This window comes from Rhinolophus sinicus, chromosome 13, assembly GCF_057876585.1.
Source record: "Rhinolophus sinicus isolate RSI-liver-muscle chromosome 13, RSI-T2T, whole genome shotgun sequence".
Classification (NCBI taxonomy): Eukaryota; Metazoa; Chordata; class Mammalia; order Chiroptera; family Rhinolophidae; genus Rhinolophus; species Rhinolophus sinicus.
In genome coordinates, this window is record NC_142513.1 from 9,114,863 (window position 1) to 9,139,403 (window position 24,541).

The following is a 24,541-nucleotide window of genomic DNA, read 5'->3' on the forward strand; positions in this document are numbered from 1 at the left end:
TCTAGAACTTAACTCATCTCACATAACTAAAACTTTATACTATACCTGTTGCATAGCAACTCCCCATTTCCCACTGACAGCCACCATTCTATCTCTGCTTCTCTGAGTTTTATTAATTTTAGACCCCTCATATAAGTAGAATCATACAGCGTTTGTCCTTCTATGACTGGCTTAGTTCACTTAGCATAATGACCCAGCAATCCCACTTTTGGGTCTTTATCCCAAAGAATTGAAATCAGGATCTCAAAGAGTTATTTGCACCCCCACGTTCACTGCAGCATTATTTACAACAGCCAAGATGTGGAAACAACCTAAATGTCCATCAACAGATGAATGGATAAAGAAAATGTGGTACTTACATACAGTGGAATATCATCCAACCTTACAAAGGAAGAAAATCCCGCATCGGGTTAAGCCCCTGTCAGTTTTGAAGTGGTGGGGAACCGTTCCCAGAATTCCCAGCAGGTATTATTGGTCAGAATTGCATTCCACGTGCAACCTCAACAAATCACTGGCAAAGGGAAAGGGGCCACTGGGATTGGTTTAAAACAATTGGGACCCACCCCTTGGAGCTCCGCTGAACACCATTTTCCCTGGGTGTATGATGGTGGGGGGGGGAGGTAGTGCCTGAGCAAAATGGGGTCTGTTAGGAAGGAGAAAGTGGGAGGAATGGCTGAAACAAAGCATAACCCATTGCTGCTGTCAGCACGTCTATCTCGTCCTATCTGGACCCTCTGAACTAACTCTATGCTTTGGACCTGATTCTCCCCTCTTCCTCATAAATTCTGCAAGCTCACCATGTTCCTCCCATCAATTCCCTCCCTCCCTAAGTTAGCGTGACGCTCACGGAGACACTCGAGTTTCCTAAATGACCGTCCTCAGCTCCGTGATCACCGCGTTATCACTGCTGGCATTTAGTAGGCACTTGCTATGTACCAGGCGCCCCTGTGCAAAGCCCTTTGCCTACACCAGAGGATCTCAACCAGGGTGATTTGCCCCGCAGGGTACATTTGGCAATGCCTGAAGCCATCTGTGGTTGTCAATGTCCTGGGCAACGGTGTCTGTTGCATCCAGTGGGTAAAGAAGAGAGGGCTGCTGCTAAACCCTCCTGCAATGCACGGATGGCTCCAGCAACAGACAATGATCTGGACCCCATGCCAGTAGGTCGGAGGTTGAGAAACCCTCCCAACCAAGTCTGGAGGGGCGATTCCTGATTCCGGTCCAGAATGCCCTCCGCGTCCAGGTTGAAAACCCTTGCCTTCCACTCTCAAGCAGAGAATGACCGAGAAGCAGCCTCTGTGTGGCAAGGCCCATGCGGAGCCTCCGTAGGGCTGCAGGCCCAGCCCTAGCCCTCAGGAGCTGGATGGAGCCCATTTCACTTCTTTACGTTATTCTATTTGCCTCCTGCCTTTTTCCAAAAGTTGCTTGAGGCAGCTAGAACCAGCGCTCATGACTCGTATTATCTATCCACGAGTGAGAAAAGAAACAAACACACAGCTCTATGGGTAGGTATTCAAAGTCGTTCCTCACAAGGAAACTCACGTGGGGCCATGAGGTAAGGGCAGTGGGAAGGCAGAGGTATATGCCAGAGGAATTCTAGTCACTGCAAGCAATGGAAACCCAACCCAAAGTGAGTTTTGAAAGACAGAAAGAGAGAAAAATGTATTGGCTTATGTAACGAAGACGTACAGGGCTATGTCAGCTTCAGACACGGCTGGATCCAGGAGCACCCGTGATGTTTGTAGGACTGGGGCTGCCTCCACCTCTCAGCTCTGCTTTGCCCCATGGTGGCGGTATTCGCAGGCAGTCTTTGCTCTCATGGTGACACACTGGCCACGGCTTCTCCAGGCTGACATCCCACTCACTCAGCCACCCCAAGGCAGTAACATCTTCCCTGCTGCTCTGCAGAATGGAGTTCTGTTGGCATTGACTGGATCACATGCACATCCCCAGTCAATGCAGCCAGGAACCTGGGAAGTCTGAACGGCCAGGCCTGGCCTGGGAGTCTACACATGGGGGTGGGGTCAGCTCACACGATCGATGGACGTGGACCAAGGGGGTGGTGACCCCCTGGGGAAAATCAGGGTCTATTCTCTAGAAGAAGTGGAACAGGCACTGGGTGGTTCCAGAGCACTGCAAATGCAGCATCTTCCACAGTTCACCCACTGGATCTAACAAGGACCTGTTTTGAGCCTGGCGTCAAGCCCAGGAAAGAATCTGGCACCTTTCTACCCTCAGGGAGGAGGGGAAGATAAAAATAAGTGTAATTCAAAGCTCTGTGTGATATGTCCTGGGAAAAAGAAACAAACAAAAGGCTACAGACATTAGAGGCAAGGCCTTTAAACTCATCCCTAAGGTGGGGTGAGAAAGGGCACTCCACTGCCAGGAACGGCTTGTGCCAGGCTAAGGAGGTGGGAAGGGACAGGGTGTGGCTGAGGAACGGAGGGTCATCTGCTTGGTTGGCTGCAGGGCTCAGGTAAATGGTGCAGGGCCGGGCTAACCCAGCCAAGGGGTCACCGATGGTTCTAGAGCACAGATAGGATCTGGTTGTGCTTTCTGAAGATGAACTCGACGGGTGTGGAAGAAGAATGGCTGGGACAGGGAGAGGCTGGGAGGGCTATTAGGCAGCTGTCACGATTGTCCTGGGCAGGTACTAGGCATCTGAACCAGGACAAAGCGGTGGGGAGGTGGCAGGTGGCAGCTTTCCTTGTTCACCTGCCTCCAAAACACCTTAACTTAGTGCACCCTGAGCTGAGCACAGCATCTGCCCCCCAGATCTGCTCCTTCCCCCATGTCCCCATTCCAAAAAGTGGCCCCACCAGTCTCCCAGTGATTCAACCAGAAACCCCAGAAGTGTCCTAGACTCCTGTCTTTCCCCACGACCTCCATTGCACACTCAGCAGACAACACTAGCTCCCACTTTCCAAATACACCCTGAGTGCCACTTCTCACCACCGCCATGCCCACCACTCTGAGCCAGGTCACCCCTCCCTGGTCCCCTATGTCCACCCTCACTCTCCGCATCCCGGCATATTCTCCCCAGAGCAGCCAGCAGGAGCCTCTAAAAAGCTAATGTCTCTTTTGTGCCATGAATTTAAAAGGCAATTCCTGCATGTGCTGCTCAGAGCCCTCGTGGGTCTTCACCACATCTAGAAGGAAGTCCGCAATCCTGGGCTGGAGCCCTGCAGATCTGGACCTGCTGTCCTCTGCTCCCCTACTCTCCCATCGCTCACTCAGCTCCAGCCACACTGGTCTCTGCCGGCTCCGAACAGGCCAAGCCATTCTCTACACAAGGCCTTTGCATTGTTCCTGGGGCACAAGGAACACAGGTGCTCAATAAATGCGGGTTGAATGGCGGCCTAGGAGACAGAGGCCCGAACCCTGGCAGCAGCGTGAAGAGAGCGTGGGGGCCTGTGGGCGGATACCAAGGTTACCCAGTTATGCTGAACAAAGCCCCCAGCCCCTGCGAGTCCCCGAGGAAGTGCCCATGGCCACCCCAGTCCCACCCCCGACACCAGCTGAGCAGCCCTGGCGCCTGCAGCCTGTCCCCAGCCAGAACTGGGAGTCAGGAGCAAAGGAGGAAGGAAGTGTGAGCACAGAGGAGGCTTGTTCTTCGCCTGGGCGCAATCCCCATCTCAGCTCCTGGCCCGCCTTGGGAAGTCAGGGACATAGGATGCCGAGGGGAGCCCAGAGCTGACGCCCAGGTGGCACAAGGACCATGGGAGGGCACCTCTGAGACCTAAGCCTCTCCTTTCAGTCTTTCTTAGAAAGACTGAAAGATCACAAAGCTGCCTTCTTGATAAGCATGTTACATTTGACCAGTATTTGCCCAATAGCTCCTTATGCCATTGGGGGGACATTTCTGTCAGAGCTGCCAATGGGACTTGTCCCCCACCAGAGGGTTCTGTTTGCTGTTGACAGTGGGGGTGGTCAGGCCCCACAACTGGGGAATGTCCTGAGAGCAGAGACTGCTAAAGCCTCTGGATAAGTCATGGCCAGGTGGGGAAACTGAGTCACTGATCCCTCATAGGGCCATGAAACTGCCAACACATAGCGCCTGCCAGAGCCAACTTGCCTTTCACCATGGAGACTGAGAACAGGAGACATTGGCCCAGCGAAGGCTAAGCAGATCCGGAAGTGGAGAACAGCGTGCAGAAAAGGGAATGGTCCCGGGAGCCCTCTTTCCTCCTGGCGGACTGGGCTTTAGTGCGTCCAGTTGTCCAGCTCCAGGTCCTTGTCCCAGGTACCAATGCAGCTAACACTCAGGCCCACTTACTACGTGTCAGGCCGTGTTCTCCCATTTTATATGTGTTACCTGGTTTCATTCATTCAACGACAATTCACTGAGCACTGACCACATGCCGCACATGTGAGAAAACATTAGTAGTGAGAAAACGCCCCAAACATCCTGCCTTCATGTATGTGACACGCTAGTGCTACAGCAAATAGCTATACCGTAGTGTGCTAGAAGGTGGTGTTTTGGAGAAAGATAAAGAAGAGGGGGCATCCTATCATGGGAAGAATTATCAGTGACATAACATAATTTAGAGGTGAGTATCATTATTATGCCCATTTTGCAGATGAAGAAACCGGGGCACAGAGAGGCTATATGGCTTGCTCAAGGTCACACAGCTGTGAAGTGGCAGAGACGGGGCTTGAACCCAAGCCCTCTGGTTCCAGAGTCCTGATTCCTGAGAGGAAGAGGATGGCAGGTCCCCTGCCTTTAGCACAGCCTCCAGTCCGCCACAGCTGTGGGATAGCAAGGGACTTGGGGAGCAGCAGACAGCCAAGTTGAGGAGGATGAGAGATGGATTTGGCCCTGGACCAGCTCCCCAAATTCCAGCCTTGGAAATCTTTTCTCCTCCCCAGGCCTCAGTTTCCACCTCTGCAAAATGGAGAGCTGCAATCAATTCCTGCCTGGAGTGGGGGCGTCCTGAGGTCTGGCTGTCGAACTGCTTCATGGTCACCCCCCAACAGCTGTCATGTTTGCCCTGCAATCCACTCTCCACCAGCAGCCAGAGACATCTCCATAAAACACAGCCAGACCTTGACGCTCCCCGATACAAACCCTCCAACGACTCCATCTCACTGTGTACAAAGTTCCAACTCCACACCTGGCCTGTGGGTGGCCCCTGAAACCTTCTGCCCACGCTCACTGTACTCAGTCACCCTGGCCTCCTGGCTATCCCTGCGCATCCATCCGCCAGCTCAGTCCTGCCTCCAGCTGTTGTGTTTGCAGTCGCTTCTGCCTGAAATCCCCTTTCCTCTTATATGGGCAACACATGGGACCCGCTCCTCACCCCCTGCTATCCCCTTGGTGTCGAGATGCTCCATAGGCAGACCCAGATGGGGACAGAGATACATGCAGAGGAGGGCAGATTCACTGCACACACTGGAGCACGCAACCCAAGGTACACGGAGTCGGAGAAACACGCGGAGCAGACACACAGCCACGGAGACACCACACACACCCCTGCAGCATCTCACACACCTGCACACGCACACACACAGACACACATACACTTCAGCATCACACACACACACACACTCCAGCATCACACACACACACACACACACACACACACACACACACCTCCCTCAGGCACCCGGAACAGCCCTGCGCCAAGTGTCCTGGGACAGGGACGCCCGCAGCCAGCCAAGGCGGGAAGTGTCCTGGAGAACAATGCCTCCCCTCCCCACCACCTGCGCAGACACAAGGAGCCATTGTCAGCTTGGCACTCGCCACAGGGCAGCTTCTCAACAGGCACTCCTGGCGGCTATGCAAGCATGTGGGGGCGGAAGGCTGGCGGCTCCCCAGGCCCACCTGCTCCCACCCCCCATCCCAGGACCCTCCCTCCTCCACAGCCTCCTGCCTGGTCCTGTAGACCCCGAGGGGGCTTAACTCCCTGGCCCACCTTCCTTCCCTAACCCCTCAGGGCTGATTAACTCTCCTAAAGGGGCAGTTAGGATTACAAGGGGCAGGGCTTGGTGGTGAGAAACGTGGAACATAGATCCAGACACACATGCTGTGTGACCTTGGGCAAGTCATTTTACCTCTCTGAGCCTCAATGACCACATCTGTAAAATGGGCTCATGCTACCAGCTATCTCACAGGGTTGGTAGGATGATTGGTAGTCAGAGCATACAAAATGCCGAGGCAGTAGGTGCAACCCTGAGATCCAGAAGGCCTGGGCTCTAATGCCAGCCGTGCTGCTTCCTTGCCACAAGGCCTTGGGCAGTGATATCCCCGCTTTGTACCTTGGTCTTCTCACTGTGCAAGTGGGGATGACCCTTGTCCCTCCCTCTGAGAGGTGTCCATTCTGTGAAACCCTTACACACAGCTCAGGGTGGGTCAGGCACACAGTAGGCCATCAATGCTGTCCATGACCGTAATCTTACGCAGACTGGGGCTTGTTTATTCATTTATCCCTCCTTTGCATTCACCTGACCAATGTTTTCTGTGTACCCACTACGTGCTGTGACTGGTGTTGAGCATCTCACTCTGAAGTTGCCCTGTCCCCCAAGGCCACAGTGGGCCCCTGATTGATGTTTGTTGACAGACTCAACGAGAGAAGAGGATTCAGTGACATCATCACTTCCGAGTACCCCAAGGACATCAGCTAGGAGTGGTCAGGTGGCCTGGGCCAGTCTCTTAGGAGCTTGTGACATCCCCCCAGGGCCTTTTGTCTGTAAAGTGGCAACGGGCCGCTGATCCCTGCTCCATTAGCAAAGCTGTGGTGAGGACAGAGCAGGGCAGAAAGAGGGAAAGAGGGAAAGAGGGAGGGTGCGACTCAGTGAGCAATAACGACACAGGGCCACCCTGCCAGGGGCAGCCCGAGCTTTCTAGGACCCGCTCCTCCTCCTCCTCAGGTCTCTGCTCAAACGGAACCCCCCCCCCCCCCGGGCAGCGGCACCCCCTCCTAACCCCCACTGCCACACACTGATTACTCGCATCAGAAAACTCTCCGCCCCACCTGACTTCAGATGATGCAGTCAGTGGCTGGTCCAGTGGATTATCTCCCCCAAAACCAGGCTTTCTCCATCTTGGCTCTACCGACACTCAGGGCCGGGTCATGCTCTGTTATGAAGAACCACTGCCCTACGCACTGTAGGATGAGGTTAGCGGCAGTCCTGGCCTCTGGCCACTGGATGACAGTAGCATCCCCTCCCCCTCCCAGCTGTGACACCACAAATGCCTCCACACATTGCCAAGTGTCCCTGGGGGACAAAATAGTACGCAGCTGGGAACAGCTGGCAGAGATAATGAGCTCAAGGGGAATAGGGGTTTCTATCTGCTCGGTTTCCTGCTGTGGGCCCCAGTGTATACAACAGGGATTCAGGGCATACTTGTCAAATGAATCTTGAACAGATGAATCCCAGGACACACGCGGTTTCCCTTTCCCAGCATGCCCTTCCATCCCTTTGTCTGGTGAACTCCTACCCATGCTTCAAGACCTTGGTTGGCAACGTGGGAGAGGAAAGGGGATGAGCAGAGATGGAGGTGAAGAGAGAGTACCTACTGCGTGTCCCTCTGAAAGGGCACCCATGACCCGCCCCAGCCTCCTATGTCCTGCAGGAATGTGGGTCAGGATAGCCAGATCTTCCCATTTTTCAAGAGGAGCCAGAGAAGTGAATTTTATGTGAGATCTGGTATTTCAAATATTGGCAACTGATTCACATTTTTTAAAAATACATCAAGGGCCAAACCAAACAAATCCCTGGCCTGGATCCGGCCTACGGGCGGCCGTTTGGCCAGGCCTGCTCTAGGGGCTTTGCTGGGTACGGTCACCTTTGAGTATGATAAAGTGTGAGAAGACAGTTCTTCCTGGGGTCTCACTTGCATCCCGTCCTCTGTAGCAGTGTGGGACGGTCCTCATATAGCTGAGGCAGCTCTGATGGGCAGAGGCAAGCCCCCCAGCTCTAGGTAAGGCCACAGGCAACTGCCCAGCCCACCCGACACTGGCTGTAGGCCCAGCTCAGGCCAGAGACAGGGTGGAGGTCTCATCCCTAGACTGTGAAAGGCATTTGTGGCTCCAAAATTCCCACGTCAGGCCCAGGGGAGACCAACCCTCAGGCCAGGGCTGTTTACCCCCAGACGGCTTGGCCTCTTTAAGAAGTAAAAACAGGGAAACCAAGGCAGGGCTGGGCCTCGTGGTCCCTTGGGCAGGCTCAGAGGAGCCAGGAGGCAGACTCCTCTGGAAAGTCCCTCTTCAGAGCGGGTTGGGCGCCAGGGAAAGCGGACACCAGGGTCTCCCAGCCTCTGAGGCTCCAGCCACATCCAGCAGCTCTTCAAGCCCCTGCCCTTCCTGGGACAGAACTTTGCAGAAACTGAAGTTGAAAAAGCCCCTCTCTGGGAACCCACGGCCCCCTTGATGAGCACCGTGGGACTGCAAGACAGGGGTGTGAACCCTGGTCCCAAGGTTCGACGCTGGCTGGAGACCCTTGAAGCCAGAGCCAGGTCCCCCGTGGCCCAGGGCCCTCTCCAGGGCCCCACCAGCCATTTCCCTCAGCCAGACCCTAAACCAGCCAGGCGCCGCTGCCATCATCCAGGAGGCAGAGTCCCGCAGACCTCACCTTGCTGTGTGAGCAGAGGCAGGTCCCCTGGGCTCTCCAGCCTGGGTTCTGCACCCGTTGAAGGCAGCCTTCTATGGTGGGGAGTCAATGAGCATGTGGCACGTGGTTGGCGCTGGAAAGGGAGAAAAGATAGTAACATCCAGTGAGCAAGTACTCGGTGCTGATACTGAACAATCTGCGCTCTTCATCCTCACCGTATAATCCTGCACTTGGTCACTCAACAAACATTTGGTGAGTACCTACTATGTGCCAGGCTCTGAAGATTTCATGGAGCACAACACGGAACTGAACTATGCCCCATTGGAGCTTATAGTCTAGAGGGTGGGGAGTAAAAAACTCCCAAAATTATCATGTCAAGTGGTGAGGGAAAAACGAATGCAGGGACAAAGAATAGTAGGAGCAATTTAAAAGAGGAGGTCAGAGCAGGGGAATTTAAACAGAGAGCTGAATAGGGTGAAGGAGGGGTATCTGGGGGAAGAATGTTGCAGGCAGAGGAAAGAGCAAGTGCAAAGGTCCCGAGGCAGAGGAGAGAATAGAAGAAGGTGAGGTTATAAGGGGAACAGAGGACAGATCACCTACGGCCTGGTAGGTGATCTGGTTTTTCTGCCAAGTGAGGTGGAGCCATGTGAGGATTTTGAGTAGAAGAGGGTCATGACCTGATTTCCTATTACTATCCCCATCTTAGAGATGAGAAAACTGAGGATCAGAGAGGTGAAGTCACTTGCCCAAAGTCACACAGCCATTGAACGGTAGAGGTGGAATTTGAACCCGTATCTGTGGGACTCCCAAGGCCAGAATCTTTTTAATCCCTCGGCTGCCTCTGGTTCTGGCATGAGTCAGGAGGCCGGATTAGGTGCAGAGAGAGGGGACCTCTCAGAGCTGCCCTTTGCAGCCTCCTGCCTCTGCCTGACACATTACATCTTTTCCCCACTCATGCCTTCTCCCTCGCCCTCAGCCATCCTACAGCTGCCGAGGGCCTGGGTGAGCACCTAACGTTTAAGACCCTCTGCTCCCATGTGTATTGGATTTGCAGTGATGGACAAAAGGGAGGGGTTATTCAAAAGGCCCCCCCGCACTGATGGAAGGTGACAGGCAAGGGCCTGGAGCCTCTGGGGCAGCTGTGGCTCTGCCTCTAATACGCAGAATGGCCAGGGCAAGTCCCTGATCTCTAAAGCCATGCTTGCTTCAAGGATAATAACTTTCTTTTTCTTGTAAAAGGAAGAGAAATTGTCAGTCCTTCGGTTTCACTCTGAGCTTGTCAATGTCTTTCCAGTAACTGAAGACGAGGGGTGGGCCACAGCATGTGGCCAAATGTGGAGGCACTGGGGACTGTGGTTTATGCCACCTGGCCCCCCCCTAGCACCACCACCCTCTCCACACCCCTCCCGCCTCCTCCAATAATTGCGGTATTTGGTTTCCCTTTGACACCAAATGTGAAACTCTCCTGGAGGTAACGCAGAAGGGAATCGGTGTCAGTCTCTGAACTGTGGCTGAATGAAGGCATTCATAGGCGCCTGTTTGCAGGGTGGTGAACTTCTGGTGCTAAAAGCAGAATTGCTTTTCAGTAAATGTGATTACTCAAAAGGAAGTTGTCACCACCACTGCCACCTCAAGCCTCTTTCAACTGTCACATTGTCTGTCAGGCCCAAGGTGGGAGGGGGTCCTCTCTGTGGCTCCCCATGATCCCACCAAACCCCTGGGGGAAGCTCTGGCTGTCTCTGCTGCCCCTGGCCCGCTGAAGCTGCAGTTGGTGCCCACAGCCTGCCTAGGCACCGTATCTCACGGTACCTGCTGTCTGCTGAGTGAGCATTTGGGTCTCCAAGCTTGAGTGGTCTTGGCTGGGCCAAGCTGGAGCTGAGGGTGGGGCCGGGGCACAAGGCAGAGCTGTCAGTGGACTGTGTTTTCAAGAACTGTTGTCTATTTAGGCAACGCATCTCTCTTAATCCCTGTTTGCTCTTCTCTAAAATGGGAGGGGGGATAATGATACCCCAATGTAAAGAGCTAAGCCTAGTAATTGGCCATAGTACATGCTTCATAAATGGTAAGGTTATTATTAATAGTGAAAATGACACTGGATTTGAATCAGACAGACCAGGACTCAGATCTCAGCTCCGCCATCCGCTCGTTGCATGACATTGGACAAGTCCATTCAGTTCTCTGGGCCTGAGTTTTCTCCTGTAGAAAGCATGGAGAATAATGACAGCTATGGTGTGACTGTTGGAGCATGTAAGTCACCAGGCACACAGTAGGTATGTAGCAAGCATGAGCTCCATTCCCGCTCTTTCTCGCCTTAGAGAGGCTGGCGCCTGGGCTGTTGGTCCACCTGAGCAACCCAGCCCCCAGGCAATGGCTGTGCTCTTCCCTCACTGAGAAACTTCCATGACAGCACAGCCGGAGTCCAGAGGGCAGACCAGACCCACCAGGCCAACCTCAATGCAACCCCTTCGGGACACACTCCCCAGTGAGACAGGCCTCAAACCACAGGATGGCCGGCCACGATCCCAGCCTAGAGCCCTCAGAGGACACCCTGAGGTCCCTTGCTCCACCTGCCACTGAGAAGCAACAATTCCACGAGTGAGCACCATGTGTCTCAGGGATCATCTCAGTGAGTCTCCACGGCAACCTCTAGGTCGGTCGTCTCATTGCTCAGCCACTTGCAGGTGTGGAAACTGAGGCTCGGGGAGGTGAGAGGGCTGGTAGCTGAGATGTGAACCCAGGCTGCCCCGTTGTCAAGCCACACACGTAACCACCGCGCTATGTCTGATGGTTGAGATTCTGGTGGTGCCTCCATGGCACCAAAGGTACAATTATATTCAGACATGTCTGGGTATAAAAACAAAAATTGTATTTGTGTTCCTTATTAAATTGTTGATTTTGAGATCATTGTAGATTCACAAAGTTGGAAGAAATAAACAGAGCGATCCCATGCACCCTCTCCCCAGTTTACCCTAGCTGACAACCATCTTGCAAAACTATCGTACAATGTCTCAACCGGGATGTCACAATGACATGGATACAGCCAAGATACAGGACATTTCTGTCACCACCAGGACCCCTTAGGTTGCCCTTTCCCACCCCCAACTCTGTCCCTGCCCCCAGCAACCACTAATCTATTCTCCATTTCTATCATTGTGTGAGCTCAGGAATGTTACACACATGCAATTGTACGGCATGGAACCCTTTGGGATTGACTTGTTTTACTCAGCACAATTCCCTAAAGATTCATCCAAATTGTTGTGTGTATCAATATCTGGTTCCTTTGCATTGCTGCGTAATATTCTACGGCATGGCCGGCCACAGGTTCCTTATTCGCTATGGAATCGCGGGTGCTTCCAGCTTTTGCCTGTTACGAATCAAACTCCTATGCACGCTTGTGTACAGGTTCTTGAGTGCACATAAGTTTCCATGTCTATGTCCAGGAGTGTAATTTCTGGGTCATATGGGAGTTTTTAAGGAATTGCCTAACTGTTTTCCAGAACCCTGTACCATTTTACATTCCCACTAGGAATGTATGAGTGATCCAGCTTCTGCAGTCCTTGCCAGCATTTCGTGTTCTCGTCATTGTTTTGTTTTAGTCATTCTGATAGGTATACAGTAATAGCTCATTGTGGTTTTAATTTGCTTTTCCCTAATGCTAATGACACTGAATCGCTTTTCACGTGCTTATTAGCATCTGTGCATCCTCTTCAGTGAAACATCTGCTCTTGCCTTTTGCTCATTTCCTAATTGGATTTTTTTTTTTTTTTTTTTTTTTTTTTTGCTGAGTTTTGAGAATTCTTGATACATTCTACACACCAGCCCTTTGTCAGATATGTTGTTTGCAGATCTTTTCTCCCAGTGTGTGGCTTGTCTTTTCATTCTCTTAAAGCACCTTTCACAAAGCAAATTTTAATTTTGATGAGGCACAATTTATCAATTTTTTTCTTTTATGAATCATACTTTTGGTGTTCAAGTCTAATAGTTCTTTGCCTAGCCTTAGATCCCAAAGATTGATTTTCCTTTAAATATAAAACATTTCCATAATCCATAAATGTTTTATAATTTTCTGTGTTACATTTAAGTCTATGATTCATTTTGAGTTAATTTTTATATAAGATGTGAGGTTTCAGTCAAGGTTTTTTGTTGTTGTTGTTGATTTTTTTCGCCTATGGATGTCTGATTGCCCCAGGATGGTTTACTGAAAACATTATCCTTCTTCCATTGAATTTCTTTACACCTTGTCAAAAATCAGCTGGGCATGTTTGTGTGGGTCTCTTTCTGGGTTCTCTATTCTAGTCCATTGATTCTATGTCTATCTTTCTGCCAATAGTTGATTAACCTTAACCAAGTAACCTTAATATTGGTAGAATGAGTCTTCCCAGTTTGTAGAAAATTGTTCATCATATTTTAATTCATTAACAAACGAGTGGCAAAGCTCTGTTCCCCAACGTATTCGTTTAAAAAGAGAACACTGAGGCAGAGAAGGTGAAGGGGCCGTCACAAAGTCATGCTTCTCCTCTAAAGCGTCAAGTTGAAGATCAGTAGCTGCCCAGCCAGGTGACTACATTTCCCAAATGCCTTTGCATCTGGGTGGTACCATATGACTAGTGTGGGCCAATGGAAAGTGAGGGGAAATGTATACAGGTGTTATCAATCTGGGCGGATGGGTTCCTTCTCCGCCATCTCTCCTCTCTCTGGCTGGATGTTGAGTCCCAAGGTGACCTTGGGAGCTACCAGGTGGAGATGGCAGAGCCCCCATCTGACTAGTCAGGATACCTGACTGACTACATGAAGCAAAGCTCTTTCTCCCTGTGGCGTCCCAATGACCAAAAATGTCTGCATTTATCAATGACATGTTCTAACACTATTAAATTTTAAAAGTTAAAACACAAAATATAATTTATAAAATACCTATCCATGTACAACTGAAACCATTTCATATACCCCTGGTATTATTCACAATTTGGGAAATATATAGGCTAAACACTGTGTTAGATGTTAGTCCACCCTCCTCCTTCTATAACTAGAAAAACAGAGGCCCAGAGAGGGAAGGGATTTGCCCAAGGTCACACATTAAATCCAGGGCTGAACCCAAGTAATTCCACTAGTTAAATATAACTTAGCTTCATGAACCTTTGATTCCTTCTTTTAAAGGATGGACAAGTCTGAGCGTGTGTCACCCAAGACTCCAAGTGCATGATTATAAAGACAAATCATAATTAATAATTCCCTATGAGGCAGGTCAGAGAGCTTCCGGGGCAGGGTGGCGCCTCTGAGCGCTGTTTTTGGAGAGAAGTAATTTTAAGACTTCCCGCCTTTCATGGGGGGTGGGGAAACCATTTAAAATAAGCCTAATAAACGTGGCTCATGCAGCTGTAGCCCATGGAATGAAGTTCTCATCTCCAGAAGCCACTCAGCCTTTATGATGTGGGGTTTGTCTGTGTGCTGAGGTTAAAGGAAAAAAAGACTAGGAGGGATTTATGGCGAAAAATAACATCAACAACAATAATTCCTTGTGGAACTGAGTGGGTCAATTCTTTGTGGTTGCTGAACTGAGTGGGTCAAAAGGCATCAGAAAAAGCAACTTTGGAGGAGGGAGGAGGGCAGTGGCCAAGGGTCCCGGTGTCAGACTCAGAGACCCCAGGGCAAGCCTGTTTTGCCACTAACAGCTGCGAGTCCCCAGCCACTAACTTTGTCACTCTTGCCTCAGTTTACCCATCTATGAAATGGGGATCATAACAGTACCTACCACCTCTTTGAAGCTAACGTCTCCGAAAAAGCACTCTCTCCAGAAGCTCTGGAACCCACCCAGGTAGGGACTTCTGTGCCTTGGCCACCATGCCCTGCATCGCACCCCATCATGCCAGCTCCACTGTGGGCCACAGGAGCCTCCAAGCCCAGCTTGACAGGTTAAGCTTCAAAGTTAAGTTGTAGCAAAGTTAAGTTGCTGACTTGCCAGCGACTCCCTACCCTGGGCTATAGAGGGGCCAAGCAAAGGAGAGAAAACAAAGGCTTTTGTTTGCCCAGCCTCAGATGAGGGTGAGAAACAGTGACTCCTGCCCAATCCTGTGGAAGCACCCAGAGCTGTCTTCTCAGGCTTAAAGCCAGAGGAGGCAAGTCAGAACAGCCAGGTGGGAGACCCAGAGCCCAGGGGTGGGAAGTGATGCTGAGAGAAACGTCTATCCATCCACCCATCCACTCATCCATCTATCACCCATCCATCCATCTACCCATCACCCATCCACCCATCAATCCGTTCATCACCCATTTATCCATCCATCACCCATCCATCCATTCCACAAGCACATACTCAGCATTATGGGGGGCCAGGCCCTGAATTGGACATGGGGAAACAGCTGTGAATAAAGTCCCCGCCCTCAAGGAGCTAGTATTCTAGGCAGGGAGATGGAAAACAAACAACTATATGAATATTTAATATAATGACAGACTGTGAAGTGCTGGGTAGAAAAATAAATCAAGATAGGAAGAGTGAATGCAGGGCTACTGTCTGTCAATGGACGGGTCAAGGAAGGGAAGAAATAAGTGATGGGCCAGATCTGGTGGGGGAAGAGGAAGTGCAAAGGCCCTGGGGCAGGACTGAGATTGGCATGTTGGAGCAACAGCCTAGAGACCAGTCAAGCCATCATGAAGGGAGGGAAAAGGGAGGAGGAGAATCCGAGGGTAAAGCTGGAAGGGCCCTGGGCACAGGGAGCCCCAGCTCCAGTTCTGGTTCTGTATAGTCAGGGGATGGTGTCTTTCCTTCTCCAGACCTCGGATTTTTCTTTTATATAATGAAGGCCTAGGTGGGAATGTCCTTTCCCATCTGGGTCTCTGGCATTTAAAAAAGATGGCTTTGCTCTTGCCTTGGGATCTAGAAGAGCAGGGTCTAGACTGCAAGGGTGAAAAACATAGGTTCTGGAGTCAAGGTATTTAATCTCTATGAGCCTCAGTGTTCTCAGCCATAAAATGGGAATCATAATACCCCCTCACAGGGCTCGTACCAAGAATTGATTGGAGGCTGCAGGGAAAGTGTCTATTCCGGGCACCTTCCTTGGCCACTGTTATGTTATAATTAGGTAAAACTGTAGATTCTGCTGACCCTCCGACTGAGAGGTAAAGAGTGTAAAGCCGTCAGATGCACCCCTGTGGTACTGCTGGCCTTGGCTGGCAGAAGCCTGGAGGCTGGGTTTCCAGTGCTCAGTTCCCATCATGAGGGGATTTCTGGAAAGGCGCATAGCTAGAGCCCTTTGAGCAGCTCAGAGGCCTCCAACCTGGACAGACAGCTCAGCACCAGCACAAAAGCTCCTCGTGGGGCAGACAGCAGAGGTTCCCACCTGGCTCCACCATGTCCAGTGCTCTGGCCTTGGGCTGCCCTTTCCCCACCATGGGCCTCAGTTTCCAAGTCAGAAGCATTGTTTGGGTTCTCAGCTGACCTCATCAGATCCAGTCCTACCTCAGAGCCTTTGCACTTGCTGAGTTGGCCACACCTCGTATGGTCTTTCCAAAGGCAACTCCTTTAGGACTCAGCTCAAATATCACTTCAGAGAGGCCATCTCTGACCACTCAATCCAATATAACTCTATGTGCCCGTTCATTCTTTATCTCCACGTACCTTTACTTATCTTCAGAACACTCCTTAACACTCTAAATTATCTGCTCATCTCTGTTTACTTCTTGATTGTCTGACTTCTGCACGGTGATGTCAGCTTCACAAAGCTAGAGACTGCTTATTTTATCCACTATATCTCCAGCACCTAGCTGCCCAGTAAATATTTGATGAAGGAATAATGGGGACTTAGTGATTCCTTTATTCTTCTTTTAAAAGTTTTCCCACTTAAAAATTAATTTTAATGATGTCATTAACACATTATTATACTCTTTACAATTTTCTTTACTGTTACAGCTTATACTTAAAATTCCCTTCGACCTCCATCCTGGATACTTCCGGAGGTGTCATGTCTCAGGTTTGGCTTGTATCCTTCCAGAGTTATTTCTGTTCGCTTAAACACATAGAAATGCATATGTGTACCATTGTTGTTGATTGTGTGTGTGTGTGTGTGTGTGTGTGTGTTTATATAAATGGTGGATCAGATAGGACTCAGACCTGTAAGTGACATAAACGACTCTGAATAATTGGGATAATTACATTGTCCACTTAGCTAGGCTACGGTGCCCAGTTGTGTGGTCAAACACTAAATGTTGCTGTGAAGGATTCTGTAGATGTGATTAACATCTACGCTCAGTTGACTTTAAGGGAAGGAAATTACTCTCGATAATGTGCATGGGACTCATTCAATCAGGTGAAGGCCTTGAGAGGAAAAACTGAGGCTTCCTGGAGAAGAAGTAATTCTGCCTCAAGAGTGTAACAGAAATCCTGCCTGAGTTTGCAGCCTGCTGGCCTGCCCTACGAATTTCAGACTTGCCAAGCCTCCACAATGGCATGAGTCAATTCCTAAAAATATGTAAATATATAAATACATGTATATGTATCTTACTGATTTTGTTTCCCAAATGAAATGAAATGAAAAAGATGGAAAATACCAAGAACTGATGAGAAGCGGAGCATCCGGAGGGAACTCGAACCCGGGGCCGGTAGGAACGCAACCTGTGCAAGCCCTTTGGGAAGATGGCGATTCCTAATCGTGAGACATGCACTTCCTGTGTGACCCAGCAATAGGGGTATATACACAACAGTTATACAGACAGACGTTCACCAAAAGACATGGGCAAGAACGTTCACAGGAGCCCGACTCATAAATAGCCCCTAACTAGGAAGTACCCACAGACCCATCAGCAGGAGAGGAGATGAATGAACCCAGTCACATTCCGACGGTGGAATACGGCCCAGCGATAAGGATGAATGACTTGCAACCACATGGATGGATCTTGATGACATTAATATTCAGAGAAAGTGACCAGAAACAAACCCATACTGTTTGATTCCATTTCTGTAAAGTACTAGAAATAGACACACTACCCTTGGTTACCGTTGGGGACGTCATGACTGGAAGAGGGCACAAGGGAAGCTTCTGGGGGAGTGGAATGCTCCATTTCTTGATGTGGGGCTGGTTACACAGTGTGCTCCCTTATGAAAGATTCGTCAAGTTACCGCCTATGACCTGTGCATTTCTCTGTATGTATGCCACATTTGAGTGAAAAGTTGAAACAAAAATAGGGGTTTGGGGGGCCCAGGAGGGTTGGAGAACCAGGTTTCAAGGTCAGCAGGGATAGTGGCCCAAATCCCACCGCAGGACTGGGTCAGGTAAGATATCTCTGCTGCCACTGAATTGTCCCTGCTTCCAAGTCTGGGTAGGCATGTCTGATTGGTGGAGCCTGGGTCATGTGACCACCACCTAGCTGCAGGGGAAACTGGAAAGAGTGAGCATCTAGCAGGTTCAAAGTCAATGGTGGAGGTGCGCAGGTTCTGCCTCAAAAAGATAGGGAGACCTCAGACCACTACAAGGTGTTTTACCCTTCCCCAATCGATGGATATTTAGGTTGTTTCCAATGACCGTCTTGGCACATACTCCTTGTGCCTGATGTTTCTCTAAGAGAGACACCAAACAATGGAATTGCTGAGCTCTAGAAAATATGAATTGGCAGTTTTACTGGATACTGCAAAATTGTCTTCCTGAGAGGCTGATCCAATTTACACTCCCACTAGTAGTATACAAGTGTGGCCATTTCCCCCCCAGTCTCCTGAACACTTTACATTACCAATCTTTTATTTTTGTCAAGCTGAGGAGTCGACGATGTTATCTCCTCATTTTTTAAATTTGCATTTGCCTGGTTACCATCAAAATTGGACATCTTGCATGTTTATCTGCTATATGTATGCTATAGCATTTTCTGTAAATTGCCTGTTCCCACCCACTACCCCATTATTCTGGTGGCTTGGGGTTTTATTCTTATTGTTCTGCAGGGATTTTTATCTATTATGGAAATAAATCATTGCACTCCATTTATATTGCAAATGTTTTTACTCATGTTGTCATGTGTCTTTTAACTTTAGAGTGACCACATGCTCTTCCCCAGGCTCACGACTTTTCTGAGACTGGGAAGTAGACGTTTAGGGGAAGGGGGTGGGGACACAGAGAAAAGGGGATCTTTCTGACCTTACCCCATTTTGTTCCCACTAGCCCTGAGTACATTTTGTAATAGCTCTCCCAGGCATCTTTTCATTTCCTTCTTCTGGTCACCAATAGGAAACAGTATTAGCGCCCCAGCCATAGGACTTCTTAGCTTTCACTTTACAATTTTTGTCTCAAGTAAGAAATTTACAGAACTTGGTGTGGAGAAGAGTAATTCCCAGCGCCCTTAGCACTCTCAGGGTCCCCGGTGGGGAGTCAGGCAGGCTGAGCACCCCTCACGGGTGTCATTCATTAATTAACCGTGTGAATAAAGAAATTAGATTAATCCAGGACTTTGCAAATTCTTTCAGATGCTGCCATAGTGGGGAAATGGGGAAATGGTGTAAAGGGCATGTGGTGAACAAATGGCCTGGAGGTGAAACTCAGCAATGGTTGAAATTCTCCTTGAAAGTCCTTTATGTCACTCACAAAAGGGCAAGAGAAGATGGTGAGGTGAATGCAAATACATGCATAATGCACAAGGTCAGGGATCGGCAAACTATAGCCTTTGGGCCAGGTCCGGTACTCCAGCTGCTTTTGTCAATAAAGTTTTATTAGCACACAGCCACACCTATTAGTTTCATATCATCTGTGGTTGCTTTCCAGCTATCATAGCTGAGTTGACTCACAGTGACAGAGAGCGTATGACCCACAAAAACCAAAATATTTATTATCTGGTCTTTTACAGAAAACATCTACTGACCCCTGCATTAAGTAACAAAAAAGACGTAACAAAGTTAACCTTTTTCAGTATTTTCAGATATACAAAGAGATGAAAAAATGATTTTAAAAATATTTGGCTAGCCATGTCTGGCTGAAACTTTCTAAGCTTAATGTATATTAGGTGTGTTCCGTTGCATAACAGGGTTAACAGTAGGAGTTGGGTCCAGACATTTAATTCAAAAAAAAAAAAAAAAAAGTCTGCTGCTGCCCAGCTCAGTAATCTTAGCAAGTTACTTTATGCCTCTCACCTCCATTTTCTCCTCTGTGACACGCGAGTGATGTGAGTGCTGCCCCCATAGGGCTGTGTGAGTATTAAGTGAGTAGATGACTCTTAAAACAGTACCTGGTCCATAGTGAGTGCTATATAATTATTTGCTATTATTATCATCATTGCAGCACACAGACAGGTCTGGATTGGTGTCGTGACTGTGCTACTTCCCAGCTATGGGACCACAAGCACGTGACTTCCTTTCCCTGAACCTCAGTCTTCCCATCCAGAAATGACATCGCAATGGCTCCACCACCTAGAAATCGCAGTAAGGGCCGTGCGTAGCATAGCATCCGGCACACAGTAGGCATTAGACACATGTTAGCTGTTCTTGCCACTGCTTCCTTTATTCTGACTTCCTTTCTGACCCCGAAGCCTCTGCATTGTCTGGAACTCAGCCCTCCTCCCGCTGTGAAAGGCAGGTCATGACTCTGGACCCGCTGTGTACCAGCACTGACTGTTTCCACCCGGACATTGTTTACTTAACTGTCCTCTTAAGAAACTCCCCAGCCATCAAAGGGCTGTTTACAAACCCCACAATTAGCCTTCCTGGAACAACAAATAAATGTAAACCTAATTAGGCGTGTTTCTCCTGGCTCAAGGCACAGAGATCTGAAGACTTAGGCACAGTAGCCATCAGTTAAATAAATGTTTTGGGGATGCATAGATGAATGGATGTGTAAAGGGGATAGATGGATGTGTGGATGAATGGGGGGGGACGGGTGGATGGATGGATGGATGGGTGGGTGGATGGATGGATGGATGGATGGATGGGTGGATGGATGGATGGATGGGTGGGTGGATGGATGGATGGATGGGTGGGTGGATGGATAGATGAGTGGGTGGATGGATGGATGGGTGGGTGGATGGATGGATGGATGGGTAGGTGGATGGATGGATGGATGGGTGGGTGGATGGATAGATGAGTGGGTGGATGGATGGATGGATGGGTGGGTGGATGGATGGATGGATGGATGGGTGGGTGGGTGGGTGGATGGATGGGTGGATGGATGGATGGATGGATGGATGGATGGATGGATGGATGCATGGATGGATGCATGGATGGATGCATGGATGGATGCATGGATGGATGGATGAACAGATAGGTGATGTTTAAAGTGATGGCTACATAGATGAATGAAAGGATGGAAAGATAGAGAATAGAAGGTGGGAAGGATAGAAAAATGGGTGGGTAAATGAATAGAAGGATAGGTGAATGGAAGTGTGGAGGGATGGATGGAGGAGTGAATGGAAGGGCTAGACAGAATAACAGAAGGATGGATAGACAGACATCTGGATGATGGATGGATGGAAGGATGTCAGGAATAGTGGATGGGTGGGTGGGGGTTACTGGAATGCTGGAGGGAGAGGGTGGTGTGAACTCAAGTTCCAGGTCTTTCTGACATTTGGGTCCTGTCCTGTTCTTCACTGAGATGCTATGTCACCCCACCCCACAGTAGAAGGGACCCTAGACTTGTGGTGTTCGAATAATCCTGGGTTTGAATTCAGCCTCTGCCACATCCTAGTTCTGTGACCTTGAGCACATCCTGTTACTCCTGGGCCTTCGGCTCCTCTGTAGAACGAATGTTAGTAACTCTTCTCATTTCACAGGGCTGCTGGGAGGTGAATGGGTTAAGTGTCCAGACCATGTTCCCCGCTTCATAAGTGTAAATTCCCTTTCAGCAGCTGTTGGTGGATTGCCCAGACCCTGTGCTCTGAGGATTCACCCCGATAGAAGGGCTGAGGACCAGCCAGTGCTGGTGGCAGGGTGCTCCCGCCGGGAAGCTGTAGCCCAAAGAGAGGCGCTGGCTCCCACTGTGGGGAGGCCCCACTGACACGGACTCCAGGACGTGGACCCCCTCCCTGGCCAGCTCCCTGGGTCCCAGCCTCAGGGCCTCCGCTCAGTTCTTCAGATCCGGGGGTGAGAATGGAGGCTTGACATCCAGACTGCACAGATTCCCATCGCCCTCTCCCACTTACCAGCTGCCACCCTTGCATTAGTTACTAACCACTCTGTGCTTTGGGAAAATGCACGTCCCTGCCTCAGAAGGTTCCTGTGCAGGTTGACTAAGTTAATACAATAAAGGGTTTAGTACAGTGCCCGGCACACGCTACGCATGGCTAGTTACCATTACTATTGCATTATTATTATTTACTTTTATTATTATTGTTCCTATTATTATTATTTTCTCTCCCACCACCCCTTTAGCCTTCTGGCCAGAGGACGCTGATGTGTCCTAGCAGGAGATGTCCCTTGGCCTGACTGGAAGAACCAGAAGGCTCCAGGCAGAAGGGCACTGCTGGCCTGGGCACAGCCTGGGCAAAGGCACAGAGTGGGATAGGTCCCATGGGAGCAAAGGGCTGGAGCTTCTCCATCAGAGAGAGGCGTGACTTCCAGCGGGGGCGGTGAGTCAGTGTTTGGCTCAGCCAGGCCCTCGCAGCCTGTTTCCCATCAAGGAGCCGGGCGGGGCTGTTGCGGCTCCTTCTGGCCAGGAGGGAGGGTCTGAGTCAGGTAAGTGGAGGAGGATGTGGGGCTTTCCCACCTGCACCCGGAAGCCCATGTGAGTAGGGCAGAGGCCTCTGCACCAGCTGTAGACTGGGTACCGCCTGCTTCCACGACTGTCTCTGGGCCCCTGAGACATGGGCAGGGTCCAAGACCCCGGCCAAGGACCATTCCGAGGGGAGGAAGAGAGCTTTAGAGTCCTGAACAGGGGCTATTTGAACCAAGGCCTCAAGGGGGTGAAGAAGCGAGCAGTGGGTGATACCTGGGGAAAGGGACTAGCAGGTGCAAAGGCCCGGAAGTGCAGGCATGCAGTTTTAGAGCAACAGTTGGAGACTGTCATGGACAAAGCTAAGAGGGGGATAGCGGGGGAGATGAGGAGAGGGTGCTGGTGGAGGGCAGGGAGAGGGTCATATTGTGCAGCCTTGGGGGTCACAGGGAGGACTGCCACTCTTCCTCTGAGCAAGGTGGGAGCCCTGGGAAGGTTCTGAGCAGGGGAGGGACAGGACTGACACGTTCCAATGAGAGCCATCTGGCTGCATGTGAAGAATGGATTGGGTGGCAGGTACAGGACAGAAGCCAGCAGACCAGGGACTATTGTAATTGTCCAGATAAGTGATGAAGAGGGCGGGACCAGGGGCAGGAGCAGTGGAGGTGGGAGAGAACAGGGGGGATTCTGGGAACTCCTTTGGGTGTCAATCCACATGCCCTTCTTGGGGACCTACTATGTGTGAGCCCTGCGCGGGAACTGTGGATACAGAGACCATGAAGTTTGAGCCTTTGATTACAGTCCAGGAAATGGTAGGCAAATAGATGCAATGTTGGTGTGACTGGTGCTCAATGCAAAGTGCAAATCAAGGACACCTACTGTGCACAGGCCCTGTCCACAGACTTTCTACGTGGTGACTCAACCTTGTGACATAGGAACTATGACGAACCAACCGTGTTACAGGGGAGGAAACCGAGGCCCTCATCAGAGGTTAAGCAACGGGCCCCGAGTTCGGAGCCCAGTAAGCAGTGGGGCTGGGTTTCACACCCGGGGCTGGAGGGCGACAGGACTGGGCCCACCTGACTGCTCTAGTCGTCTGATGGGCCTACTCGTATGTAACCCAGGGGGGCTTCCTGCAGAGGGGAGGCTTAGCCTGGGTTCCCAAGGCTGGGCAGGAGTCTGCCATGCGCAGAGAGGGCATCCCAGGCCTGGGCAAGGAAAGAGCCAAGGCCTGGAGGCGAGACCCAGCCTCTTAGCCAGTGTCTCCCAAACCTCACTTATAAGTTGTCTTTAAATCCATTCATACTTTTTATTAAGCAAATGGATGCTTTCATTTGCTTGGTTGGTTTTTGTTTTGTTTGTTTTTTTATGAAAGTATAGTTGACGTACAGTATTATGTTACTTTCAGGTGTACAAAACAGTGATTCCATATTTACGTCCCTAATGAAGTGATCACGACAGTGTTGTTACAGTATTACTGACGGGGTTCCCTCTGCTGTACATCACATCCCCGGGACTTACTTGTTTTATAGCTCGTAGCTTGTGCCTCTTATTTCCCTTTCCCTGTCTCTCCCATCCCCCTCCCTTCCTCCCCTCTGGCAACCATCAGTTTTTTCTATGTATCTGAGTTTGTTTCTGTTTTGTTTTATTTGTTCCTTTATTTTGTTTTTTAGATTCCACATATAAGTGAGATACTACCGCATTTCTCCTTCTCTGACTTATTTCACTGAGCATAATACCCTCTAGGTCCATCCATGTTGTCACAAATGGCAAGATTTCCCTTTTTATGGCTGAATAATATTCCGTTGTATATATGTACCACATCTTCTCTATTCGTCTATTGATGGACACCTAGATTGCTTCCAGATCTTGGCTATTGTAAATGACGCTGCAGTGAACATAGGGGATACATACTGTGTTTCCCCGAAAATAAGACCTACTCCGAAAATAAGCCCCAGTTATGATCGTCAGCCAGACGGATGCATTTAGTACGTTATGACGATGTTCCAGAAGAAGATGACATGCCTGTATTTGAATAAATGTAGATTGTTGTACATGAAAAAATAAGGCATTTCCTGAAAATACACCCTAATGCGTCTTTTGGAGCAAAAATTAAAATAAGAGCTGGTCTTATTTTCGGGGAAACACAGTGTATCTTTTCAAATTAGCGTTAAGAATAGATACCCAGAAGTGGAATTGCTGTATCATATGGTAGTTCTACTTTTAATTTTTTGAGGAACCTCCATACTGTTTTCCATATGGTTGCATGCTTGGTTGGTTTGGTTTTTTTTAATAATTTACTGAGGTGAAATTCACATACCATCAAATTAACCATTTTAAAGTGAACAATTCACTGGCATTTGGTACATTCACGGTGT

At 49.8% G+C, this 24,541-nt stretch overlaps 1 long non-coding RNA gene across 1 annotated transcript in view; it reads right to left on the minus strand.

Annotated features, from left to right (window-relative positions):
• Positions 1–24,541, minus strand: part of LOC109444591 (uncharacterized) — a 212,406-nt gene that overhangs the window by 55,858 nt on the left and 132,007 nt on the right. Inside the window, exons 5-6 of the long non-coding RNA XR_012491265.2 lie at positions 10,667–10,749; positions 8,575–8,686 (exon numbers count right to left, since the gene is read on the minus strand). This is a non-coding gene — a long non-coding RNA (uncharacterized LOC109444591). The remainder of the gene's footprint in view (positions 1–8,574; positions 8,687–10,666; positions 10,750–24,541) is intronic.